This window comes from Neopelma chrysocephalum, unplaced genomic scaffold, assembly GCF_003984885.1.
Source record: "Neopelma chrysocephalum unplaced genomic scaffold, ASM398488v2 Primary Assembly neopelma1_124, whole genome shotgun sequence".
Lineage (NCBI taxonomy): Eukaryota > Metazoa > Chordata > Aves > Passeriformes > Pipridae > Neopelma > Neopelma chrysocephalum.
In genome coordinates, this window is record NW_020897786.1 from 2,245,814 (window position 1) to 2,273,197 (window position 27,384).

The 27,384-nt window shown below is 51.8% G+C and overlaps 1 protein-coding gene across 2 annotated transcripts in view; it reads left to right on the top strand.

Annotated features, from left to right (window-relative positions):
• The first annotated feature begins 244 nt into the window (after positions 1 to 244).
• Positions 245 to 27,384, top strand: part of LINGO1 (leucine rich repeat and Ig domain containing 1) — a 152,390-nt gene continuing 125,250 nt past the window's right edge. The window contains exons 1-2 of one of the 2 annotated variants that reach the window (XM_027698027.1): positions 245 to 342; positions 14,612 to 14,783. The gene's annotated coding sequence lies outside the window, so the exon portion shown is untranslated. Of the gene's footprint in view, positions 343 to 14,611; positions 14,784 to 27,342; positions 27,366 to 27,384 lie in introns of those variants that run through there. The other variant, XM_027698028.1, reaches the window with a different exon arrangement.

The window sequence follows — 27,384 nt, forward strand, 5'->3', positions numbered from 1 at the left end:
CCCCGTGCTGGCTATGCAGGCGCTCTCCCTTTAAAGCAATCCCGGGGTCGAGAACGGGGAGGAGGCGGAGGCGGGCGGGGGGCGCGGCGCCTCGGTACGGCGGCGGCTGCTGCGGGAGGTACCGGGCGCCGCGGCGGCGAGCGGAGCCCGGCAGCAGCCGCCAGCCCCGGGGTATGCGGGTAAGCGGGAGAGGAACGCGGAGGAAGGCGAAGAGCGGCGGGGAGCGGGACGAGGGAGCCCGGCCGAGCCCTCCCGAGCGGCGGAGGATGCGCCGAGCCCCGGGGAGTCGAACCCAGCTGCAGCGCGGCGCGTCCCTCCCGGCCGCCGCCCAAGCCCGCGGAGGTAACGGCGGCGGAGGGGATCGGGGGCACCGGGATGGGGCTGGGGGAAGAGAATATCCGTCTTCTCGGAGGCAGGGGGGACACCCATGGTCCCTGGGGTCCTGCGGCTCTGCAGCGCATCACTCAGCAAGTGGCACCTGGTCCGCCCGCAGCGGGGCTGGGATGAGGGAAGGGATCCCCCGCGGAGTGAAGGGCTCCCTGGAGCAAAGAGCTGGGGCAGGCAGAGGTGGGGTCGCCGTGCTCTGGGGCCCCCCCATTGCTCGAGGGACTGGAGGCCCAGCTCGGAGTAATGGCAGATGCTCAGCGCCAACCTCAAAACCGCCCCGATCGAAGCTCGGCTGTGAGGTTGGATGCATCCAGTAACCTCAGGCAGCTGGCGTGGGAGATGGGCAGAGGGCGGCATAGGGTGACAGGTTCCCATCTTGCCACCTGCTCCCTGAAACTGGCCAACTTTGGGGCACCTGGCACCCTGTACTGCCGGTGGTTGGGGGGGCAATGGGAGCCAATCCTTGCTTGTACTCGAGCTAGAGGAGATGAGAAGGGTACCTGGATACCACAGCTGTATCACTAAGGACTGACGGCTCCATCACGGTTGATACCCCAGGTTTAACAACAAGAGGGGATCAATTTGATCCCAGACATTTGGTTTTCAGCTCTTTGTTCACCAGATGATCTGCCTGGCTAGGGAAGCTGCTTGTGTGCCTCTTACATCTTGCTCAACTCCCCTGCTAAATTAGGGAAAGTCGCCAGGCTGGCCCCCTGCTCCTTTGCCCATGTCTCTGTTGAGAAAACTGAGTGTTATCTCAGTTCCTTGACTTGTGCAGGAGCAACCCACTGCAACAGCAACCAGAGGGACCCAGGGCTCTCCTTTTATCTGCTGTGCTGCTAACAGAGGAGAGAGAGAGGTTTAATTATCCTCAAGTGTCAGTTCGAGATAGATCTGCTGGGACACAGCTCTTGGCAGGTGCGAAATAACAGGACGTTTTCATGCATGGGAGGCTGAGCTGGGAACAGTTCAGTGGTTTAATTGGAAAGGTTCATATCAGGGTAGAGAAAATGGGATGGTGCAGGCTCCAGCAGTGATGCTGGTGCTGCAGCTGTGGGAAGGGAAGATGGATGTCGAAGGCTAAGAACTTTCTCCGGTGCACTGTTCCGGGGGCTCAGAGCAGAGTGGGTGGTCTGGGCTGGTAGCACAACCTCGAGTCGGTGCCGTCCTCTGAGGGGCTGATGAGTTTTCAGCCTCGCTTTGTTTCTGTTCAGCTTTTCGGTCAATTCCCAAGAGAGTCCATGTGGGGCCATTAGGAGACATGCCCCTGTTTCATGGGGCATCCGGGAGCAAAAAATGAGGGAATTACTCCAGAATCAGGGCACTCTGGAGCTGTTTTTTAGGCATGTACGGTGGGATGGCCTCAGGGATTATCAAACAGCTTCTCCTCTCTCCTCCTGCCAAAATCCCTGAAATGGTTTACAGGAACTCTCAAGATAATCAATTGAAGAGCTTCAGTTCTTTGACTCCGCGGGGAAAAGCCCCTTCCCTCTCTAAATGGCTGGCGGTTTGGCTTCCATGGAGAATGTCCCCAACCCTGCCTGGTCTGCAGTACTGGGATGCATGGACCATCTGTCTCCTCATCTCCTGTCCTGTCCGCACTGCTTGTTGGCCCCTGGAGCTGGATTTGGATCAGAGAGCAGAATCTCCTCCAGCTGTGGCATTGCACCATGGCCGTATTGCTACCACAAAATGAGGCCTCTCTCTGTCCAGACCCTGTACCATCCTGGTCTGGGACCCTCCAGTGGGACGAAAAAGGACATAATATTTTATTGTTCATCCAGATTTTCTGAGCTCTTCTTTGTCCTCATTCCCAGGGGACCACGGGACATAGGTTGTAAAGAAATAGTGCCCCCATCCCTGCTGGCTTGTTGGAGGGGATGTGGTTTGAGGACCTAGTGCTGCTGCTTTTCTGGGTGAAGTCATGGTGTTGTGTTATTGTAGTTATGTTCCTTGGTTTAGGGTCCAAGATAATGACTTAGCTGTACTTCATTTCAGTGCTGGGTGTAACAAGCCAGCCCTTGTGCAGTTCCTATCGGCATAAAACAGCAGTGGGTGTCAGAGGTCTGGGGTCGGTCCTGTCTCATCTATACTGGTCATGTTCTAGCCCCTCATGCTAATCTCTGGCATCTTTCTTTAACACTGTAAGAGGACATTCAGTAACCATCTTTGTAAGATGGTGAGTTTTGTAGATGCACGGAGATGGTGTTTTCAGGAAGACCCAGTTATTAAACATCATTTTGTCACCGTCTCCTTCCCGCTTGTGCTTGGTGAATGCTGCCATTTGCTTGTAGCCGTGCTCCAGTCCTGCCAAAGCCGCATCCCTCCTTTGCAAATCTGCATTAGTGAAACTTGTAGGCTGCTGTTTGGGTGCAAACCTTGTGGATGCTTCTGGTGCTCACTGCTGTGGCCTGCTTGGATGCTCCTGGTGCAGGAGAGTTGGGTATCTGGGCAGGGGTGACTCGAGGGAGGACATCTCTGAGAGGAGGCTTTCTGTCTCTCGTAGTTAGCTGTGCCTGAGTGTCTGACAAAGGCATTTTGGAGATATGATTGAGGAGCAGAGTCTCCTCCTCTCTTTTCCTTGGAGGTCAAACATCCAGGAAATGGATGGACCAAGTGAGAGCAGAACCCTCACTCACTTCAGCTGCAACAGTCTTTTGGTGCCACCTGTGACAGGAGCACATTTAGGCTTGATGTATATCCCCCACCTTGACTTTGGGCTTTGGGTCAAGGCGTAAGAGCTTTTGACATGCACACAATAAGAAGGGAAAAAAAAAATAAAGCCACAATCCTCAAAATGTTTGCAAATCCAAGAGCTTATCCTCACTCTGGGCAGGCAAAACCAACCAAGGGTAGGATCAGTAAATCACAGAATCAGCCACTTTCATCATCAAACATGAGGCAGCTGGAAGTGCAGCTGGCACGGAGCATCATACCCACACTGAGTCCTTGGGGAGACGCTCGGGATCTGGCACCACGGGTTTTTTGTTTAATACCATTGCAGCAGGGGGCTTGGGAATCAGCAGGGATCCCAGCCATACATGGATGGGGTTGGGCTTCAGATGGGTGTGATTAAGGAAAAAAGGCTGCTTGTGGTACCAAAGGCACCCACTAAATGAACCCCTTGCTGGGGTTGTGCAAGGGACAGTGGCTGATTCAGGACCAAATGGGATGAGTTAATGCAAGCCCACACCTTTGTTAAAGGGATCTGATAACTTCAACCAATAACCGAAGTGCTAAGGAGGGAGAACTCCCACACTTTTAGCACAGGGAGGAGATTTAAGCCATCCCTGCAAAGCTAAGAACATCCCATATGGAGATCAGCACATCACTGCCTACAGTAATAACCATAAAGGGGCTGGTTGTACAGCATCCCATTGCTTTAGCCACTCTCCTACATCCACTTGCCACCAAAGCCCATCTCCAGTGAGGCCAGTCCATGCTGCTGGTGAGCAGAGGCCGTCCTCTCTTCATACCTGGGAGAGCAGTGGAGAGGTGGAGCTGTATGGTGAGATGTGAAGGGATCAGGCTGTCCTGGCACATCAGCATCAGTGGTGCAGGACACCTCGAGGCAACCACTGCTGAAGCTCATTGAGTGTGGGGCATGTGTCGGCAGCAGTGGGGAGAAGATGGGCTGGCATCTGGCCTTCAGATCTGTCCTTCTGCCATCCCAAGAGCAAACTTGGAGCTGGCAGAAGTAGGGCAGGTGGTGCCTGCCTCGCCTGCACTTGTGTTGAGCCAGGCTGGTGTGTACTCTGTGGGCAGCAGCCAGTGAACCAGGACAGCACATCTCTTGGTAAAGTCAGCAGGGACTCAGAAACCCAACCCACAGGGAGGCTGAAGGCTTTTTCCAGAGTGTTTGGATGAGGGATGTCAGCTGGAGCGGCAGCATCTCCTGAGCACCTCAGTGGTGTTGGAGTCTGGGGTCAGGCCAGTCCATCTGGAGTTTCATGGCATTATCTCTTAAATGCCTTTAACTGCAATGGGATGGCCTGACTGATTGGATTGTGCTCTGTAATTAATTAGCTGGGTGCACTGTATGGGAAACGGCATCAGTGGGAAGAGGGGGGAATCTGCCAGCAAGAGCTGTTAAGCCTCAAATGTCCACTTCTCATTAAACCAGCCTTGTGTAGTGTTAGTCCCTGGGTGCAGGGGGTTAGTTTCAGTGTCCTGGCCCTTTTCCATGTGAGGAATTGTGGTTTTGCTGCCTGACCATTCCCCCAGAGCCTGTGTCCTGCACCCCAACCAACCCACCTGGCCTCAGAGTCCACTAGGAGGGAAGAGCTTGCTTGGGCTGGGGTGTATCGGGGGTGGTGAGTGGGTACACTCCTGCTGGAGTGACAGACCCTGCAAGGCATGCAGGAAGGCTCCAGGGGGTTAAGGGCTGCTGGGCATGGCTGGCACAAATCGTGCTGTTCTTCCCTCCCTCACCAGAGCCCATGGCCTTCTCCACATTCCCCTCCTGCTCCCAAACCTGCCGTGCCTCTGCTTGGGCTCCTTTAAATACTTTTAGCATCCATTTATGCCTTTAAACAGATAGCATCCAGCTATCTGTAGGTTTTTTCCTTTGTGTTTACTGTGAGGATTAATCAGGAGCTGCAGTGTAAGGGAAACCTCCAATGGCTCCTTGTTTATTGTTTGATTTGGGGAATGCTTCTGGGCTGGGCTCGTGTTTCAGGTCCGTGCTGTTTTTTAAGGGATCCATTTTGGGAGTGTTTTGGGAGAAGGGCTGTCCCTGTGTGCCCTGGGCAGGGATGTCTCCCTTTGGGCCTGCAGTTGCCCCCTCTCTCACTGAATGCTGTGTGGATGGAGGAGAGAGGGCTCTTCTTGGGCTGCCTCCTCTGTGAAGTGAGACCTGTTTTCTGCTCAGGTACTCTGACCGATCCATCCAACACCCACGACTCCATCAGCAGCTCCCACCTTCCTCCGGTGCCTGTTTGTGGTGAGCTGGGATGTTTGTTGCTAACAGGCACCTCTGTGCTCTTGTAAAATTTCAAGCTGGCTGGTAATGGGGAAACTGAGCTTTGCCCACAGGTGCCTGCTCAAAATGGTCCCTTCACCTGTGTTTGGTGGGGTCTGGGATGGCCTTTCCCCCTCCTTGATGCTGCAAGGAGGTTGGGGTGGAGGAGGGCAGTGTAAAACTTTGGAGGTTAGGCATTGCTGCCGGGCTGAAGAAGAGTTGTAATGCCCTCTGCACCAATGGCTGATAAATCTTGGAGGAAAAAAAAAAAAAAGACAAAAAAGTCATGTGCCAGCTCAGCTTAACCCACAAAGGAAAACCACGTCATTTTAAAAAGAAAAGCTGTTAAAAATAGATTTTTTTAGCTGAGAGTGCCATTCAGGAGAGTCAATGAGCTCTGTTTCAAGAGCTGGGAAACAAAACGCTCCAGGGGCTGTGAAGGGAAATCTTTCCTTTTCCAACTCCCCAAGTGTCAGGTGTGGCTCCTCAAGCTTGTTGTTTTTCCATCTGTCTGTGTGGTGGTCGCTGGCTGCTCCCGGCTGCTTCGCTCTCTGGAAGTGCGGGATTCACCATCTTGGGAAGGGGAGAAGCTGTGACTCAGATCCGTGTTACAATCTTGCCTTGGTTTCCCACTCGCCGGCGGGGCCGAAGGGGAGGTAGTGAGCACCACGTAGCATCCTTGGTTTATTTATTTAATTTTTAATTGGCTAAGGAGCCCTCTCATTTGCTTCGGTTCCGACTAATGAGACGCGCCTCGCTTTGACAGCGTGTCACAAGCAATAAATTTCTCGGGAGCTTCTGGGCTGCATGGATGCCCTCATGCTCCTGCCTGGCTCACCCTCCTCCACATCACCCTCTGCTGCTGGCTCTTGCCCCAGCCTGGCCCTTGAGCATCCTTCCAGCAAAGGAGAGGAGGGTTGGGATGAAGAGGTCTGGGTGTGAAATCAACTGTCCCTTTGGGCTGGTCTCAAGGCTGGGGATTTAGGGGCTTCCTGTGTTGTTTGTCTGGGCTGGAAATTGGAAAGAAGAAATCGCCAAGGACCCAGACAAGCTGCTGTTTAGCAGCTGTGATCTCTGTTGCGTTTTCCCAAAGATCTCTGCTGTGCCTCGGGGTGTGAGCTCTGTGCCAGGCTCCAGCTAATCGCACCAGGGGCTTGGGCTGGCTGGCAGTGAACCAGCATGCAAGTGAAGATCCTATGGAAGACTCTTATTCCCATAAAAAATGCATTTTTTTACTGGAAGATTTTGCAGGAGCATGTCTCCTTTGGTGAGGAGAGAAGGAGATGGTCTCCAGTAGGAAAATCTAGATGAATCCATGATTTTCAAGGCGTTCCCCATGGAGCTTTATCAAAAGGGCCCTGGTTGCTCCAGGAGGGTGCAGAGATGAAACTCTCCTTCTTCCCTATCCTTCTGTGGTCAGGATGTGGGGTGCAGTGACTGGGGTCAGAGCAGTCCTCCTGAGCATCTGTGTGTACGTACAGTATAGGTATTGTGTCGTGTGGATATTATGTGATGCTGATAAAGGTGAGGAGAAGGGTCATGGGTGAGCTGGGGGCTGCCCCTGTGGGACAGGGATGCTCAGCCATGTCTGACCATAGAAGAAGGGGTTGAATGTTGCTTTATTTGAGGGCATGGACACCTTGGTGCTGTTTGTCACTTCTTACTGGGCGACACTAACCTTCACTCTCCCGGAGTCCTGAAGGGACTGCTTGAGATTTCAAATCATTGATGGGAAGCACCAACTATTAACACTGCTTCTCTTTGTATTCATGATGGATTCTCTTTAGGCATTGCTCTTAGTGGCTCTCCACTGTTAGCTTTTGTTTTCTCCTCAATAGCTTGTCTAATAAACGCCATTATCTTGGGCACAAATCTACTTCATGTCTCAATTCCACTTGGTGAGAGTTGGTAATAACAGCGAAACAGCATCCTTTGAAAAGAGACTCTGTCACCAGCAGCCCTGGATGCCACTTCTCCACTTCCCACACTTGTCCCCAGAGCAGATAAAGACAAGGGGAAGATGCGTGGCCAGAAAGCAAAAGGGGCATCTGCCTGATAAATTGGATGTCTGAGCAGTGCCGGCAGCAGTCCGTGCAGCAGCTCTGGGGATCAGTGCAGCTCGGCCCCTGCCACCTTGGTCATTAGAGAAGATGTGCTTATGGCCTGGGATCCTTACTAATTCCAGCAGATTAGAGGGGAAGGATGGTGTTGAAGGGTGACGGCTTGCCAGGAAGGAGATCAGGAGTATTTCTTACAGCTTGAAGGAGCTTCTCATCTGTGGCCAAATCGAGCTGTTGCCTCCCAGTCTGAATCTGGTCCTGGAAAGGCTTTAACCGGTAGGTGCTGGGGTGCTTACTGGGTTTTGGGTCAGTCTGCAGCTCCGTAAGTGGAAATATTAGGGCAGGTCTGTATTTTGGCTGAGGGCAGACAGGGTGTTCCCAAGGGTGTTTAAGCCCCTGTAGACCTGAGCCCATGGGGGTCCCATGCTCAGAGGGAAGGGGACCATTGGTGGGAACACGCTGCCTCAACTCCTCTCAGTTGTCCCATTGCTGGGATCACAGGATTACAGAATATTCAGTGTTGGAAGGGACCCACAAGGATCATTGAGTCCAACTCCTGGCCCTGCACAGGACCATCCTCAAGTGTCACACCATGTGCCTGAAAGTATCATCCAAACCCTTTTGAACTCTGTCAGGCTTGGTGCTTTGACCACTTCCCTGGGGAGCCTGTTCCAACGCCCAGTCACCCTCTGGGTGAAGAACCTTTTTCTAATATCCAACCTAAACCTTCCCTGGCACAACTTCAGTACATTCCCTCGGGTTCTGTCACTGGTCACCACAGAGGAGAGAACATGTTTGCCTGCCTCCCATAATCATCCCATCCCCGAGTTATAAATACTTTATCCTCTCCGTACCTACTGCATCAAATATTATTTTTTTAGAGGCATTTTCTTTTTCTATTTTTTCCTCACTCGGTTCTTGCATTTCAAAATGCGCCCGCCGCATGTACAGTGCTCAGACGTGCTCTCGGCTTCCCCCCAAATGTAATTGCTTTAAAACTGCAGATAGTTGGTGAAAGCAATTTTCTCTCCATTACGGAAGACTCCAGCTCCTCTCATCCTTCATGCAAGTCACTCTCCCCCAGCCCTGCTTTCTCTCTGCCACTGTGCAATGCTCTGCACCAGGGCTGTGGTACCTCTGCTTTCTGGAATGATGCTCCCGTTTTTCCAGGGCTCAAGTGGCTCGTGGTGGGGACCTCTGTGTGGGGGATAAGAGGCTTCAGCCACAGCTTCTGCTGAGCAAGGGTGATGCTGACTGTAACCAAAGCCCTTCCCGTGGCTGTGCTGGTGCTGTGTCTCCCTGGCGGGATGGGTACCTGTGTCAGGCATGTGCTCACCGTGGTTTTGCAGCTCTACCACCCGCGTGTTTAACATGCTCTTTCTGTTTGCAGGATGTGCTGGGCTTTCAAAAGCACTAATGATGGAAAATAAATTGGAATCTGAGAGAAATAATCTTTTCTCTGTAGGCCTTGTCTTACCTTGCCTTCCTCGGCCATGTTGAAGGCTGTGGCTGGAGGGGACTGTAAATGAGGAGGAGTCCCAGGTCTCTCTGGTCTGTTGTGATGTGTTGTGCCCAGTGGATCTTGCTCCAGGGAGCCTGTCTGCACACTGGTGCTGATGAACCCAAGGGGGTCTGAGAGCGTGGAAGTGAGGGGTTGCTGGACCTTCTTGCAGGGCTTGGGGTCCTGAGTTAAAGAAGGTTGAGGCACACCAGGTCTTCTGAAGGTCTGTGTCCTGCATGAGGGGGTTTTAGTTGCATTCTGGCGTGGGGCAGCAGTTGTCTTTGGTTCTGCACCAACCTATCCTGGGGAACAAGGCTCTTGTATCCACCACCCACCCTGCAGATGGAGTTAGGTCACAAGTAAATCATAAAATCATAGAATGCACCTGAATGTGCTCTGTGCACAGCTATAGCTGCAGCATTCCTTGGCCTGTGCTGGGACTCCATAAGGTGTTGGCCTTCTGCTTGGAGGGGAACATCTGATCCCTCCCCCCCCTCCAAGGACCACCACCCGCACAAGCATCAGGGAGGGAGGATGCTGGTCATCACCCTTGGGACATCCCCACTGAGGCCAGCAGCATCTCCAGAAGCACCCAAAAATGTCTTGTCTGGGCACAGCAGGAGAGGCTGCAGCAGCTTTGTCAGCATCAAAGCTTTTGGTCCCTGGAGTAGAGCCAGTGTGCCATAAAACCTGCTTGTTCCTCCTGCCCCTGCTTCTGCAGAGCGAAGTGGAACTGGCATGGACCACGAGCCCACAGAGAGCCATACCTCACACTGGCCTCTGGTAAGAGGCTGTTGCCTATCTTAGCAGGCCCCTGGGCTGCTCTTGGATACGAACCAGCCTTGTAATGAAAGCTTTTTCTATATCTGTTTGTTTTCTGAGCATCAGTTTAATGTCTGGAAAATCCTCTCGCAGCAGAGCCCAGAGCACTTCAAAGATGCTGTGGGAGAGGACGGATGCTCTGTAGGGACCTCGCCTATGTCGGGTGGGGAGAGAACCTGGCTGGTCACCGCAGCCAGCTTCCCATTTCCAAGGGATTTGGCTTGGTGTGTTGAGGGAGATGATGAGCTTTGCTCCCACTGCATGGATGCCCATCACTGTGAGAGCCTGCCATGGTATGTACCATGTCCTCCCAGTCTTGGATCTTTGGAGATGTCTAGATGAGGAGCTGAGGGTTTGGGCAGGGAGATTTCATGCATCTGAAACCCGCTGTAGTTGTCTCATTAGCATGTTGAGTGCTTGTGCACCCCTCTTTGGAGGTGATGCAGGTGGCTTTCAGTTCCCACTAAGATGGAGTCAAGGCTGTCTGGCTGCTCTGAGGTGCTCCATACTTCCCCAAAGTGGGACTTCTTGCAGCAGTATCCTCCCAGTCACGTAATTCTGTGCTGTCTTAATGGTGTCAAGCTCTGAATGAGCTCGGGCAATTTCCTTTATAAAGCAACGCACTAAATATGTCAACACTCAGTGCATGTTTTTAATATAATATTTCAGATTGTTTTGAAAGAAGCCAAGATCCTGCTTTCCCTCTTCATTAGGAACGTTTTATGTGAAAGAGATGAACAATAGAGAGAGTTTGCCAGAGAGAAAGCTTTCCCAAGTATTATTTCTGCTGAGAAATCATCTGCTTTTTACAAAAAAACCCTCAATGCATAACTATCAGGGCAATTAAACAGCGCATCAGCTGCCAAGTAAGGTTGTAGAATTGGCTTCACTGGAGATATTGGAGGCCAGGCCTGACTGTAGCCATTGGGCTTGCTTAAGGCACAGTATATCCCAGTTCCCGAAGAGGGAATGGACTAAATGACCCACCAGCAGTTCCTGGCCACCTGGGAGTTTCAGCAATAATCTGAGCTGCTCTGGCATAAGCAATTCCAGGCTGGAGGATTGAGTGGGTTTGTGAATCTTGCACTGTTTCAGCCCAGGATTGATGACTTTGGCTTTTAACTCACTTCCTGGCAGGACCAGGAGTGAGTTCTGTCCTGGTTTCCAGCTGGGAGACTTGGTCTCCTGCCATGGAAAGGGTAAGACCTTCTGCCTGCCTGGTTGCAAAGCTCTGTTCCGGCTGGCGCTTCTCAAAAGAAAATAAACCCAAAAAAATCCCACTGCAGTACTTTCATCAGGGAAGCTGGGTTCCTGTCTGTTCTCCAAAGAGTTTCTCTTTCATCACAAGTTGGAAGAAACTTACAGGGAACTGCAAACTTCCCTCTTCAATGAGGACAAACCTGGAGGGATGGTGGGAGGGAGCTTTTTCCAAAGCCCCTGCCAGCCCTAGCTCTCCTTCCATCAGGCCTCCCCAGCTGAGGTCCCAAGAGGTGCTCTGTGATGGCTTCCTCATGAAAGAGATGGCAGCCAAGAGCCTGGAATCATGGAAAAGCATGTCTGAAAGGCAGGGAACCTCAGCCTCATTAGATGGGGTGGTTGGAATTGGGGTGGTGGACCCTGAAGAGGGATTTGAGTGAAGAGGGTGATCCCACTGCCAGAATCAGCCCAGGAGAAATACTCCGGAGGGGAGAGAGTGCAGATGTTGGCATGGCAGCTGGCTGTGCCAGGATGTGGGCTGTGATGGGATGCTCTGACCCAGGGCAGGGCAGGAGGGGACTAACTGGGTGGCTCTGAGGTGGGACCTGGCATGTTGTGTGTGTGCTTACTGCAAGATGCTGCTGGGTTGGGGAGAGGCTCCCTGGGGATGCTGCTGCCCTGCTGCACCCAGGACAGGCAGGATCTGGTTTTATTTCACCTCCTGGTAATCCTGTACTCAAATATTCTTCCTGCAGATCTGGTTTTTATCTTTTTTTTTTTTTTTACCACTCCTAAGTGGAGTGCTTAAGCCTATTCTTTTGTTTTCTGTGAAAGGAGCAGTAAATCCTTTATCCTGCCTGGCTATTTCTGTGTGCGTATTTTCTCATTGTGCTCCAGCTTGTCAGCTGTGTCAAAGCCCGGAAACCTTGGCCTCTGTTGGACTCCAGACTTGGATTTCTCTGTATTTAACAACACTGTCTCCCTTGGACTAACCGTTCTTTTCTCTCCCCTTGGTGTCTTTTTTCTATTTTTCTTTTTTTTCCCAAAAAATACGTGGTTAAAAAAAATCCCTAACAAGAGAGAGCAAGCGGAGCAGTCTGTCGGGTTCATCCCTGGGCACAGCCTGCCAGTGCTGGCAAGGAGCCACAGCCGGGGTGTCCTCCTGTCCCCCCATGCCTCTGGGGCACCAGGGCTGCCCCAGGGAATGGGAACCCCCCTGGGTGAGGGAGCTTTCCGGAGATTAGCTTGGGATCGGCGGGTGCCTAATGCTCAGGCAGTGTATCTGCTGAGCACAAAGGCAGGATTTCGGTGCGCGGCGGGATTAGCCGGGAGCGGGGATGGGGGGGATAGAGGGAGAAGGGGATGGCTGTGTCTGCGCCGGGGCCGTGTGCCAGCTCCGTCTGCTGTGCCCACTCCTGGGAGCAAGCGTGGGGTGTCTCCCTGGGGGGGGGATCTGGGAGAGTGACCATCCCCGTGGCTGGAGAGAGGACGACTGGGCTGTGGCACTGGCGGCTGCAGGAGGGACTGAGGATGGTGGCACGTGTGCTGCAGCCCCCTCCACACCCCCGACAGCGGTGGCAGCAGCCTCGGTAAGCTGCCAAGGAAGGCTTTGCTGGAGATGTCAAGAGGCCAGGCTTGACCGTAGCCATTGGGCACGTTTTAGGCACATTCCCCAAAGAGGGAATGGACTAAATGACCCACCAGCAGCTCCTGGCCACCTGGGACTTTCAAAAGTATGGTCTGAGCCGTACTGGCATGAGCAATTCCAGGCTGGAAGAGTGAGTGGCTTTGTGAATCTTGCACTGTTTCAGCCCAGAACTGATGGCTTTGGCTTTTAGCTTGCTTCCTGGCAGGACTAGGGCTGGGTTCTGTCTGGGCTCTGTCTGGAGTGCCCCCCGTTCCCCAGGGTCAGTTCCATAAGCTGTGCTGGTGCTCCATGAACACCATGGCAGCTTCCCACACCAGGCAGCACGGCTGTTTGTGTGAGAACAAAAGAATAAACAATGAAAACTGTGATTAATTACTGCAGCTAATTAGCAGTGTGCTTGGCCTGGGCTAGAACTTGGTAAGGTGCCAAAATCAGAGGAGAAGCCACGGGAGAAACTGTGATCAGAACCTCTTTGGGGAGGGAGCAGGGAAGGGGAGAGGATGCTTTCCCAGCACTTCCTTGCAACATGCCACATAGAGAGCTTGGGCTGGGGACATCACTGCCTGTATAGCTCGGAGGGGATGCTATTGCCATCCCTAGCATCATCCTTCCATTTCCTGGTGCTGCCTTTGCTGAGAGATCACTTCCCTCAGCCACAATTAGCATCAGGAGCTGGGTGTTAGACCCTGCTGTGCTCCAGTGCTGCAGCTGTTAATTACCAAACCCTCGTTAGGGTCCGAGGAGTTGTCTTCCCTATGGAAAAGGATCATCCTTGCTCGCCTTCCCCTACACTGTACAGCAGCCTTATTCTTTGCTCTCCATTTTCAAATTAGCTCAAGGACCATGATCAGCAAACAAATTTGCAGCAAGCTCATGGTGCGCTTGGAGATTTGGAAGAATCCTTGGCAAATATTTGCCAGGCTCTGCCGCAAACCCAGTGAATACTTTTCATGACTGAGAGATGCTGAGCGTAGCTGGCAACTTTGGATAGGATGGCAGACCTCAGGTTGGGAGTGGCTGCTAAAAAATACTTGAGCTAACAGGTATTCTTTAACTTGCTTCCATCTGTCCTTTTCTCTGCCCTCTCGCTGTGCAGCATGGGGATATTTGAAGATACACTTGACTGCAGCCATAGCAGGATCACATCAGCCCCATTAAAAGGTGGCTGCGCCTAAATGCCATTTGCTCAGCGAGGTCTGAAGTGGTGCCCTTTGGAGTAATTGGGAGATATGGCCCCTTTTCCGAGGACAAGAGAGTCTATTTTTCAAGGCGCCATCACTTTATTATTAATTTGTTAAACACTGCTCAAAACTGTTTGAGAAGCAAAAAAAGGATGTGAGCTCTGCCTTGGGGACCTCACTGATAAATAAATGTATTAAGTCAAACCTGTGCTGCAGAGGAGAGTGCTGCACTCGAAGGTGAAGGTGGCACCTCCTCCATCAGGACAGGGCCTCGCTTCTCCATCAGTGTTGAAGTCAGGAGGAGTGACTGCAGATCAGCAGGTCAAGGATCTGCTTTCTCTTAGCATTTCCGAGGTGCCAGTGAAACCCTTTGACTTGTAAGCAGTGCAGAGAGCTCCCCTGGCCTTGTGAGACCCCTGGCTGGGCCCATGCAGGTGGGGGATCCTTCCCTTGTGCATTCATGGCTCTGTGCTTCAGTGTGGGCAGGGGGCTGCTTGCACAGGCAAGCTTGTGCCTTCTCTGCCTCCCCACCAGTGGTGCTGGAAGCAGAGTAACACCCTCTGGGAACTGCTCCCAAAAATTACCCTGCGCCTGGCAGGAGCCCCTCAGGGGGTGCTGGATCTCTTCAAGTATCTGCACCTTGTGTCCAGATCTAAGCAGATCCCGCCGGACTCTTCTTCTTTCCTTGATGATGGGGAGGAGGGGAAATAAGAGCAAGATGGAAAAATATCAATATATAAAGCTCTGCGCTTTCTTAGCTTTCAAGTCAAACTTGCTGCGGGGTTGGGTTTGCTCGGTGTGTGCTCAAAGCCATGAGTTCCAAGCTTGACATCTTCTGTGCCTTCTCATCCACAGCCCTCTGTGCCCGGGAGCCATGAGCTGCCCTCAGCACCCGCAGACCCGCCGGAGCAGCCTCCCGGCCGCAGCCCCCTGGCACTGTTAGGCTTCCCTGCTCCCCTGGAAGGTGCTCATTGCTGACGAGGAGAACCGGCTGCACCCACACCCAGCCTCCAGCATCCCTCCCAAGGTAAGGATGTCTGTGAAAAGCAAGGGGTTGGCAAATGCAAGTGAAATCAGGTTGTTTCTTGGGTCTGTTGCGTCTCCTGCCTGCTCCTCTTCCTCTCATCTGCCCTTCTCTTGCAATTAAAAGGTGATTTTGAAGGTGTGACAGCTCCTGGTGAAACCTGTTGCTTGCAGATTGTATCCGGTCTGAATTTGCTGGTAGTTTTAGAAACTCCTGTGCTGCTGCAAAGAGTTGGGCTTGGGTGGGACTGGTGTCTTGTGACTGCCTCTGCTTCCCTGATGTACTTCTGAGGATAATTATCTATAATTTGCCTCTTAACGATGCTCTGGAGGCTTCCCAAGCATGCACTGCCTTTCCTCCCACTGTAAAAGGCCTTTGGGGTATTTTGGAGGCTTCCTGTGGCGGGGAAGCAAGGGGAGGCTGGAGAACGGTGTTTGGGAGGGGGCTGAGTCCCTGTCCCAGTGAAACACCCTTATCTGCTCCTTGCACTTGGCAATAGGAATTTTTTAAGGTTAAAGAAGTAAAGCTCAGCTTGTGGGGAGTGAGCAGGGGCTGAGGCTGATGCCAGGGCCAACTGCCATCCTCATGCATGCAAAATCAGTGTTCATGGCTGAAGAATGGAAATCGGGTTTAGAAACCAAGAACCTGATTTCTGGGACGACTTTGGGTTTTGAGATTTTAGGGGCCTCTTGCTTCTCGGTGCAAACAGAGGTGCCAGCTGTGTGCAGTAGCATATGAGCATCTCAGCTTCCCCGTGTGCGATCCGCGGCGCGGGGGAGCTGGGGCCTGGAGGGAGGCGAGGATGTCACCAGCCTATTGCATGGTGGGCATGGGCATGAGACTCCTGTCTCGAGAGGTCTGTGAGAAGGTCACAATGGACCCAGCAAGTTAAAAATGTAAGTCAGAGCTGTGATCTGGCTTGTCCTAATTTCCTTTGGGAGCTCCCTACCTGCAGGTCTGGAGCTGGGATCAGCTGGGATGCTCCAGCTGGGAAGCTGGGGCCAGTTAATACTGGGAAGGCTGACATCCTTGCTGTAAATATCCAGCCAGCTCTAATCCTCCCGGTAGCTCCATCATTACTGTTTTCCTAAGAGTTATTTGACTCTTTGTGTTGCACTTCTCAGACAAATGGCTTTTAGATAAAACCTCTGCTAACTCGTTAGGCTTCCTGTCCAGGTCACTTCCTGCATGAGTGATTTATAGGGCTGCTTTTAACATTTTATTAACTTTAAATCGCCGGGGCCAGTCAATTGGAGTCTATCCCATTAGCTGTGGTGAGTGGCTGCCCAGGGCATCAGGCTCTCCTGCTGCCTCCCTTGCTTCTGGAGGGGCCTTGAAGCTCTGAGACCAACCATGGTGAGAGACAGGAAAGAACAGAAGGAGAATTTAGATAAGGAGGAATAGATCTGGGATGGATAAGTGAATGCATAGGGGTTAAGGAGATAATGGGGCTTGTGATCCTATCTGGGAAGGTGGCTTATCTCCTGCTGTTGGTACGTGATTACTTGGCTGTGTCTCCCGCAGCACTTGCGGCAATGGGAGAGGAGCATCAGGGCTTGGTAAGGAGGTGGCTGCTCCAGACCGATCTCAGCAAGGCATCACTGCTGGAGCATCCCTCAGTGCCCACCTGGGTAGGATGTGCCTGTATTAAATAAACACTGTCTGTGGATGTGCCAGAGACAGAGTCTTCCTCCTTGCCTAGCGCATGTGCAATTCCCTTTAGCTCCTGGCATCCCATCTGATCCAGCGGCCTGCCTTGTGTCCAGCTCCCTGCCATCTCAAACTCTCCCCTGCAGCTCCTTCCTCCTTGGAGCAGAGTAGAGCCAAGTCCTTCAGCCCTGGCACTATGGTGAGTGGGGCTGAGTGAGCAGAAACCACTCTGGCTGGGAAATCCAAATGAAATGGAGATTGTAAGTGATGTGAGGCTGCAGCAGCAGCTTTGATTATCTCTGGTTTAGTTGCTGCACTCCCCACCATGCCCTGTCTTCTTTCCACCCATGCTCAGAGATGTTATTCAGTGGAGTTTTCCAGCTCTTGGTATCAGCAGAAAAAACCCCCTGAACTCCTGCACAATCAGAGCTAATGAGCTCTCTCTGGAAATAAAAGCATCTTAAGGACAGCCTTGTGATACAGAACATCCCGTTCTCTGTGGCTGCTCCGGCCACCACCTCTGAGCCATGGCCCAGCACAGGGCTGGTTGGGAGCTGAATGAAGCTATCACCACCCATCCTTCCCCCCAGCCATCACTCGTGGGAGGCATGGATAAAACTTGGGCCGTGGTTTGCTCCTCTGGCAGAGCCCTCCCGTGAGGACAGGGATTTGTGAACATTTGTCCAACACCCCGATGCAGAGCCTATCTCCTTGTACATGCTCGCAGGACAGTGCAAGGAGGGGTCACGTGTCCCCATGGGACAGGACCAGCTTTAAGTGGCTTAGAAAGGGATTTGGATAATGCCTTGGCTCCAGTCACTGGCTGGGATGGAGGGGTGTATGGAGGTGGACTCCCTGCAGCCCCGTGTGTCTGCAGGGAAAGGAGACCTGCAGTCCCCGAGGGCTGTTGAGGCTGTCAGGCGTATGACCAGGAGGGAATTTGTCTTGCAGCAAAGCCAGCATCTGAAAGCCATTGCTTCTGATGTGCCCATGATTTGCTGAAACCCGTGTCTCCTTTGTCATTTTTCTGTCTCTGTCTCAAATCCCAGCGCAAAGACAGAGAACTTGCTCGCAGAGACGAGTAGGTTTTTTTTTCCCTCCACCTTTAAATATTTATTCTGAGCTCTCAAGATACACGCGCTGTGATCCTGGGAGCCTGCCTGTGTGCTGGCAGCATCTCCTGCATGGCAGAGCGGGGCTGGCGGCCTTCCCTCTGGGGAACACAGGCAGAGGCCATTCCCACTCCTGCTGCCCTGTGCAAGGGCTGCTGGGTCCAAGAGGAGTGACATGGGGTGTTCCCCTCTTTCTACACATCGACTCGCATGGGAACAAAACCCAAGACCCACTAAAATGTTGTCCAAAGAATGTGTGGGTGTTGTGAGCTGCATTTTTGGGGCTGAGACAGAGTCAAAAACAGCCTGGTCCATCTGGTGAGCTCCATCCCTGGGGTGGCACATCCCAAATGGCACCCACCCCACTGTCCCCTGCCTGACTTCCCCTGTCCCCAGCAGCACATGCAGAGAGCTGCCACTGGAGGTTTTCCCTTTCCTCCCTGCAGCTTGTCCAGGGCTCTCAAGGTCATGTGGGTAACTGGAGCGATGCTGCCAGCCTTAGCTTTGCAGCCCGAGCTGCTGTGCTGTGCTCAGCTGTGGCTTTGGGCCTCCCTCCCTCCCTCCCTTTCTCTAGTCTTGCTCCGCTTTTCCAAGCCTTTCAGCTGCCGCCACTTGGGTACATGGATTGCATGCAGGAAGAGGAGCCCTGTGCTGCTGGGATGCACGTGCCTGGCATGCCGATGAGGAGCGAGGCTGGTGCTGGGGTGCTGTGGCTCTGCCTGGGATGTGATGGGCACTGACAGGCTGTGCCGGAGCACTCACTGCAGGCACTGTCCCATGGACTTGCAAAAGGGGAGGTGGAGTCCCATATGGTTGCAACTGCCACCTTCCAAGCATTTTCCCTGAAAACTGGTTCTCCCGCAAAGCCGAGTCACTTCTGCCTCTGCTACGGGATAGACCAAGGAGTATGGTGGTGTTAAACTCCAAGCAAAAAAGCCAGGAGCTCCTTTCTCAAAGCAGCTCTGCAAGGGATGGGAGGATGTCTGCCTTTCCAGGTGAGCACACTCCACCTCTGCCTCCAGCCGCCGCAGCCGGGGTGTCCTGTTCAGCAGCTGGCATTCATCAACACAGAGGCTTGTCCCCAATTGCCCCCAGCAGTGCCAGCCACAGGGTCTCCAGAAACTGTAAGGTTGTGGGCACTGATGCAGAAAATCCTTTGCAGAAGCCTAGGATTGGATGGCAGGTGTGGCTCTACTGGGAGATACTTGAAACCAGCACGTAGCCAAAGGCAAGAGGAGGCAGAGGAGACAATAGCTGATGTAGTGGGATTTTTTTGTTTTTCCTGAGGAGAAATAAATTAGAGCCAACTTACTAGTACAGTGCTAGCACTGAAAAAATGAACTCCAGTAAACTGCAAAGTGGTGAGGTTGGGACCACAGTGGTGGTCTCCTGGTCTGGTTTTCCCACACCTGCCTGCCCTCTGCCTGCACCCACCATAGGCTGGCAGCAACACCAGCCCTCTCAACTCTCACTGAATTTCTGAACGCAACAGCCTCATTAGCAGGAGAGGTTTCCCCAAGATAAGTTACTGCTGCTGTTAGAAGGGCAATTATCTTTCTTTTCTGCTATCACACCTGTAGGCATTGAAGTTGCTGCTCTTACACTGTGTCATGGCTGAGCTCTTGTGCACAGGATGGTACTGCCAGGAGAAAGAAGTTAAATTATAGCAAGGAAAGAAAAAGAGATTTTTTTTCATTATGGGTTTGTTCCCGCTTGGTTGTCTCACTGGGTCAGAGCAGCTGCGCCCATACAGAGTGATGCCAGCCCCTGCCTCCCTTTCCTGGCACCCACCTGCACATGGCTTGGTTGGGATGGTGGCTGTGAGTGTCTTTTATGGAAGACAGACGAGCTCTTCTGTGTGTCAGGCTCCTATTCTGCCTGTGCCTCTGCCTCCTCCTGGTGTCACCCCTTGCCCAGGGCTTCAACACCCCAGGGCTCTCCAGGATAATCCAGTGGGATTGTTCACTGTGCAACATGTCTGCAGTAACAGACAGTGCCAGAAGTGTCTCCTAGGAGTGAAAATCTGCAGCCTGAGACTTGCAGAAAATATTTCTTCGAAACTCAAGCTTATTTGGTCATCGGTCATTTGACCTAACAAAACCCTTTGGCACTCCCTGAGGCATGGGGAAAGCTCCCAGAACACACATGGGGGGTATTTGCAGTTGGATGTTGTAATAATTTAGTAGTGAGTGGCTGGGATAAGTCATATTTCATAAAATCAGCCAGGAAAAAAGATTGGTGATTAATTCTTTTTAATAAACAATGGTGAGCAGTGTGTCTTGGTTTGAGCCAGACTGACTTTTACAGTGATTCATGGATTTTTCCACAGGAAAAATCACCTTTATGGGGATTGCTGGTGTGCGAGGTGCCTGCTTGGCTTCATGAGTAATTCCCCCCCACTCTGAAAGCACCGGGGTGTGGAAAAACGATGAACTTCTCTGCGGGAGCTAAGAGGGAGGAAGGGTGTGCTTGGCTCTACTGCTGCAGCCAATGACTGTGTCCTTTCGAAGAGCATCGCAGGACGTGGGAGAGTGGGAATTTCGCTGCCAGAAATGCCGAAGGACGTGAATCTCAGGGAAAAATGTGCAGAGCTGAGATGTCTGTGCGTGCTGTACTAGGCTGCCTGAGAGAGGTCAGCTGGGACCAGCCAGTGCTCCTCTTTTGCAACGTGCTGCAGCACTCCTCCGACAAAGCAAACGCCCAAGGAGGAGCGTGTCCCAGCATCGTTCGTTCCCGGTTAATTTGGTTTTCCTTTATTTCCAGCCCCTCGTGCTGGAAGCCGGCCAGCCTCCGTGGTCCGTCGTGCGGCTGGCATTCACGGGTTTGGGGCGGGAGCGTGCACAGGGGGCGGCAGCGAGCGGCTGGAGGTGTAGCGAGCGTCTGCGTGATGCTGCTTTTTTAAAAACAGCCGAGGTGGGATGGGGAAATGCCGGGCGAGGCACTAGTCATAGGTGTGAGCAGTGCCTGTGCCTGGGAGGCAGCGCTGGGGGCGGTGGTGGCCCTTGCTGCGGCATTAGGGTTGTTTTTTAGTCTGGAGATGAAAGCAAGAAAAAGCTCTACTTCTGCTGAGACTAAACTTGAAGCCTAATTTGGTTTCTTGATCAGTTTTTTTTTGACTGTTCTTGGTGAAAAATACAAGTATTCGGCCAAAACTTTGAGTTTCACAGCAAGGAAAAGGAAGGGTGGCACAGTGGCGGGAGAGGCTTGTGTACAAATGTAGCTGGAAAGGAGTAAGAAACAGCCTGGAGGTTGGTCCAGCATCAGGAAGCAACAGGCAGGCTGACACACCCCTTGATGCAGTAACACCCCATGGTGGTGTGGCTCTGCCCACCAAGTATCCACCCTGATCCCCTGTGCCCACAGCATCACAGGGACTGCATTCCCAGGCCAGCGTGCCGCTTCCTCCTCACCCTCCCTCAGCCCTCCCTCCACCCTGGTGCCAATCCCGCATTCATTACGATGCCCATGTACTTCTCTAAGCCCAATATAACTTTGAATTACTGCTCATCTATTCCTCTTGACATCCTCATGCCCATAACTAGGAAGCCTGCATTACCCGTTTGCACATCTGTCAAGCTGCGTGTTCCTCGGCCATTTCCAGAGATACATAAAATTGCCCGTGGTTATGACATTATTGACAACCTGCCCCATCTCCTTCCCCCTCCCCGAGCCCAAATGGCTGCCTCGCTTTATGAGGATTGATATTTGGGCAGTAAATATTTTAGAGCCTCATCTGATGAGTGTGTCTGTGTGGGTGAATACATTTGTGGCTGAGGACAGATGTTGCAGCTATCTTCATTGGAAATGCAGGGCCTTGTCTTTCTCCCCCCTGCCTTTGCAGCATCTCTGTCATCTCTCTCCAGCCTCTCAGTGCTGCCTGTTCCCAGTGAGAAGAAGGGAAATTGTAGGGAAAAGCCAAGCAGAGGTTGCCAGGAAGGATTAGAGATGGCAGAGCTTTGTGAAGGGTGTTTGGTGCCAATGGCCCATTGCTGCAGCATCCTGCTGCTGGGTTCCCCATGTCCCCCAGTAGCAGGATTGAATTTCTATGGCAAGGTGTTTTCCTTCCCTGAACCCAGGGAAACCACCAATTCCTGCTGTGCTGGACAAGTAGCTTTTGAAAAAAAAGACGACAAGCATCAACTTGTCTGTGATTTCCAAAGGATGTATTTTGACTCCTGTTCTGAAAAGCTGCTTCATCTCCCAAAGTTTCAACATGCACTTCAGTAAATGCCTCTAAAGAGGAAACAACTTGGGAAGAGCACAGCCTGGGTGATCTGAACCATTTTTTTATCTTGCTGAGAAAACCAAGGGAGCCCATTTTCAGTTCCTCAAAATGATTTGCTCTCTTTCCCTTCAATCAGCAAAACAAAGAGTGTTGCCTGATTCCTAGGGAAGAGAAAAAGAAGGCGCAGCTCCTGCAGGGTGAGCTGGGGCTGGGCTAGGCTGAGATTTTGGGTGTCACAGCTCTCTTTGGGCTGGATCTATGGGTACCAGGATTCTGGGAGCTTTTAAAATATGTCTGCTCTCTGACTGTCTGGAGTTTTGCTTGTGTTACCAAGCAGAGTTGTCCTTGCACCGAGATCCAAACCTGAGATGGGACTCTGGTCTCTTCCCTGCAGGGAGGAGAACTGCATGGGTCTCTGGCATGAGTCCTCTCCCCACACAGAGTGGTTGGAGCACACGCAAGACAAGTCAGCTGCGCTCTGTGATTTCTTCTTGCCATTTTTCTGCTTGTTTTTCTCTTTGAGCCTGGAGCAAGTGCATCGAAATGTGTAAAAAACCAGCTGCCTGGGGGGCAGCGTTGCGACCGCTCCATCAAAATCCCTTGGGGTCTTTTACTCGAGAGCAGGAGCTTCCTGGCTCTGAAGTGGGTGCTGCATGCCAGGCTGGGCCCTGCCAGCCAGGGTGAGGTGATGTACCCCCGCCAGCACATCACCCAGCGCCAGCTGTTCCCAGGGCATGGGTATCCCTTTCCCCACCCTCTTGGCTTGCCAATAGGGAGCGATGTGTTCAGGGGAAGGAAGTAGGATGAAATGTTTCTCACTGCTGCTACTTGAGGTTTGAAGCAGTTGCATAGGCAAGGGGGTGCCCAAGGGGGTACGTGGATTTCCAGGGGTGCCCCGTGGGTCTTCTTGGTGGCCACTGTGCTTGTAAGTGCTGGTGGCTGCTGGACATGGAGTCCACTGTACCTCTTATATCCAGTTTGCTCATTGAAGAAGAGATCTGTGTCATCAAGGAGCTGTACAGGATGGCTTTACAAAGGTGCTGGGAGAGTAGGAGGTGTCCAGCTCCAGTTACAAGGACTTGGTGTCTCCATCTCCAAAAAGCCTGGCTGCAGGAGCCACGTGCCGAGGGGAGGGGTTCAGTGGCCTCATTGACTCGCCGATGAAGGATGCTGCCCTGGCCCTGGCCAGTCTGCTCTTTTACAGCACTATAGTATCTATTTATTTATGATTTCTGTGGGTGGTGTTTTGGATGATCTATTGAGCCAGAGTGAGATATTTTGAGGCACAGTGAGATATTTTAAAAACATCTCATCACTCTGGAAATATCCATGGTGCGATAGCTGCATATTAGTCATTTGGAAAGGGAGTGATTTCAATGAAATAAAAAACATTTCATCTTGTCAGAGCATTTTCACTCACTGTCTGCTAGGCAGCTCTTGTCAGTCTTCAGTCTCTGTGGCTGGTTTTACTCTTCTGAGGCAGTGCCTTTTTATTTTCTAACAAGAAGTAAAATAAAACCTATAATGGATATTGGTAGCTCTGAACTCATCTATTGTCAGTAAGAAAGAGCCTCTAAAAAGATAGAATAAACCCTCTTTGCACTGGATTATTTCCAGTGAGATTATTTCTCTCAGGAACTATCTGCATTTGGAAGGGGAAACTCCTCCTCTAGGTACTGGACCTTGAACAAAAGCCCCTGCCCTCCAAGGTGATTTATCCCCCTGAGAAGTGAGAGTAACTCCAAAACTCTTGTACACCAGCTGGAGATTGGAATTAGGCTCATGGAGAGCAGAAGGAGAGATGGTTTTCTCCTAGGAGGAAAAAAAAACCTGTTAGAAAACACAAATTATGAGGCCTCGTCCTGCAAGGGAAAACAGCACAAAGCCGTTCAGCAAATGAAAAGCCAAATGAGCTGTGAAAACCCACCACCACGGTAGGAGAGATTTTCACTCAGAGGAAATCTGCCATACATCACCTAATATTCAGCTTTGCACTGCCATTTGGGAAAACGTTCATCATGTTCCACTGGTCTCTGCTCCACTTTATGTGTATCTATAGCTGGGGTTTCTGCAGCACAGCCCACGCGCCCTGGGGAGGAGGCATTCGGCCGAGATGCTCCCTGTACTTTGATCGTTCTCCATAATCAGGCAAAGAGTAATTGTGCTGTGGTTACACTGTGAGTACTACACGCTGGTGCTTTGAGGGTTGCAACTGCCATTTCCTTATGCAACCAGTAGATAACTGCTTCGATGGCTCAAAACAATCCCTCTGTGGTTAAATCTTTGGTTGGTGTTGATATCCCGAGTTTTCTCAGGGTACGGGATGCTATGATCCTAGATCATGATCATGGAACTACAGAATAGTCTGGGTTGGAAAGGACCTCAGAGCTCATCCAGTCCAACCCCCTGCCTCGGGCAGGGACACCTTCCACTAGACCAGGTTGCTCAGAGCTCCATCCAACCTGGCTTGAACACTTCCAGGGATAGGGCATCCATAGCTTCTCTGGGCAACCTGTGCCGATGCCTCACTTTCCTCAAGCACATGTAAGGGCACCTCCCTGCTGGGAATGGGCTTGCACATAGCTGTTTTGGGGCGATGTTTCTCTGCTGCTGTGGCTCCCCTTTGAGTTTGTGAGTCTTAGCTGGGTTTTCTTTGCACCTACTGCCAGTGCTGAGCTCTGGCTGCATCCCTCTGCATGCCCACCCCTCTTCCAGTCACTGCAGCCAGAGAAACTCCAGCCAGGGCTTTAAAATTAACTTAAAAGCAGGAGAGGGCAGGGGGGAAGCAGCCCTGGGTCCCCCTGGAAGGGTGCCAATGGTATCTCCATGTTTAGTGAGCCCTGGTGCCTTGGAGCCTTCTCCCCAGCTCCCCCGGGACAAAAGGGGCATCACTCCCCATAATTGCAGGAATTGCCAGGATCAGGGTGGTGACTGCCCTGGAACAAGTGCCCATAACCCCGCCTTGCTAAAATCTGGGCTTGGCAGCGGTGACTTGTAAGCTCTACAATTGTTGCCTTTTATTTCTGGCCAAATCAAATGAAAATGGCCAACCAGAGCCATTTCTTTCCATTAACCTTTTCCCTTCCATGTCCACGCTTAACCCAAAATAATATTCTTTTGGTTTGCACTTGGTGCTCCCTTGCTGGACACTAATTCAGTTAGTTCAGTTAATTAATGAACACAAGCTGACCTCTTGCATTTCTTAGCCAGGGGTAGGACTTTTCACCCATGTGGTGAATCTTCAGCTCTCTTGCCCTTGTGGTGTGGCATCCTCTGTGTCCCTTTGCTAGTGGCAAGCATGTCCTCGTCCCGTGCCCCTGAGTCAGCACTATGCTGCTGGCATGCTATTTCAGCTAGGAGAAAAAAAAAAAAAGAAGAAAGTTTCAGTATTTAAAGTATTTAAGCAGATGGGAAGCCACAAACTACAGTCGGTGGAAGGAGCGTGTTTCATGACTAACAAAATATGCCAGGTAGGCCGTTCCACTTGAGATATTTTCAGGAATGTAATCACTTTCACACATCTTCATAAATTTGCCAAAGTGTTAGTTTTCCCCCATATGGATCGGGGAGGATGCAGCATGTCATGACTGTTGCATGCATCTTAAATGCTGTGTCTTCATGGTGGATTTTTTTTTTCCTCCTTTATTCCCCCCACCCAGGATGTAATTGCAATAAAAGTTTGATTCACTCCTCCCCATAATTACTGTGGGCAGAGGGTCATCCTTGAACATTTCGGTGAGGGAGCTCCTTGCACAAGGCAGGGCAAAGGACGCAGAAGTTAAATCCCTAATGATTCCTCCTAAAAAGGACTGGGTTTGGGCTGGAGTGGTGCCAGGGATGCTGTCCCCAGTGGGATACCAGCAGGTGATAAAGGGATGCTCTAAGGGAGCTCCAAAGACTGTATCCTTCCCATTGAGCTCCTCTGAATAGATGCTCCAGCATCGCACTGGGGTAAACAAATGCAAAATATTTTGAAGTCATTCAGTCTCGGCCTTGAATTCTTTCTTTTCTTTCTGGTATCATGGCAAAATTAAATAAAAGCACCAGTTTTCTGCATGTTATTGATCTTTCACTCAAAATCTGGGCCCTTTTCCAGGAAAAATGAGTCCTTTTGTGAACAAAGAGACAGGCACCTTCCCAAAAAAAGGCAGCTTTCAAATCTAATGTTCTGTGTGTTTGAAATTTCATGTTTCTGATAGGAAAATATCAATTTCACTCAAATTTGCAGAGAAGTGATGTGGCGGGGGGGGGAGATGGCCCTGAATGGATTGATGAGCACTTGAAGGCCAGATTGCCAGTGGGATTTAAAAGCAAAAGGAAAAGCAACCTTGTCACTAATTCTGAGCAGCTTGTGTTTGAATCCAGAGCCAGGCTGTTGGGCTGGAGCTGGCCCTGCTGTCCTTGTTCCCCGGGGACCTGGGGCCTTCATCGTACACCACGCATGTGGCAGGAGGGCTTAGCCCATCTCTCCTGACCAGATCTCAATCTCAGTGGTTTATACACCTTTTTTTTTTTTTTTAACATTGCTGCTGGAGCCAGATTTTGAACTGGTGTGTGTTGGTCTGTTACCTTGGTTGGGTGCCCCACTGACAACTGCCTGCTAGTGTCTTAGACAAGCTGGGCTTTGCCAGCAGTGTTTTACAGGTTAATTTGTCAAATCTCTGTAGCTCGATTATTTGTTGGTGAAGCCCTTGGGAACTGCCTGGGAGGAGATGTGTTACTATGCTCCCTTGGACTGTGCTACCACATGGATGCTCAGCTGTTGGGCAGGCTGCCGAGCTGGTTACCCTAAATACGTGTTCATAGCTCAGCCCCTCGCTGTGACACCCCCATTATAGTGAAGGGGGCTGTGTTCACCTTCAATTCTGCTGCTGCATCCTTTGATAGCAAGTAAATTGGTTTTATTCATATTTCCTCCCTGGGACAGCAGTGATGCTCCATCCTTGCTGTAATGCAGAGGTAATGGAGGCAGCGCTGGCTCAAGGGCATTGTTCTCAGGGCTGTCCATCACAGAAACATGGAATGGTTTGTGTTGGAAGGACCTTAAAGATCACCTCTTTTCACTCACCCTACCATGGACAGGGACACCTTCCACTAGACTTGGTTGTCAGGGCCCCATCCAACCTGGCACCCTGCTCCTTCTCAGCTGCTACAGGAAAAGTTTGCTTGGTGCTTGAGCTGAGAAGTTCCCCCCCCCCCCCGCCCCAATGGGATTGCTCCCGGGGCTTTGCTCCCCGGCTGCGTGTGTAAGCTTGCTTATCTTTGGAAAGGCACGGCGGCACTGACAAGTGGTGCAGGAGATGGGGGCAGTAGGTGGATCGTTTTTAGCAGCGCGCACGCACGGAGCAGACAGCTTGGGCATGTTCCAAAACACTTCCCACGCCCCCAGGCTGAATTTTAAGAAGCTGGGGCATCTGCACGTTCAAAACGCTCCAGGGTGGGGGGGGGGGAAAGAAGGAAAAAAATCCCCAAGGCAGGCAGAGCAGCCAGCGCGTGGAAGGGGCAGGCAGCACCCAAAGGCTGATGTCTTGCTGCAGAAGGGAGTTTGTTGCAAAGGCTGAGCAGCTCCAAGCCGCTCTCTGGAGGGGCAGAGCACAGGTGAGCGTGGAGCCTCGTG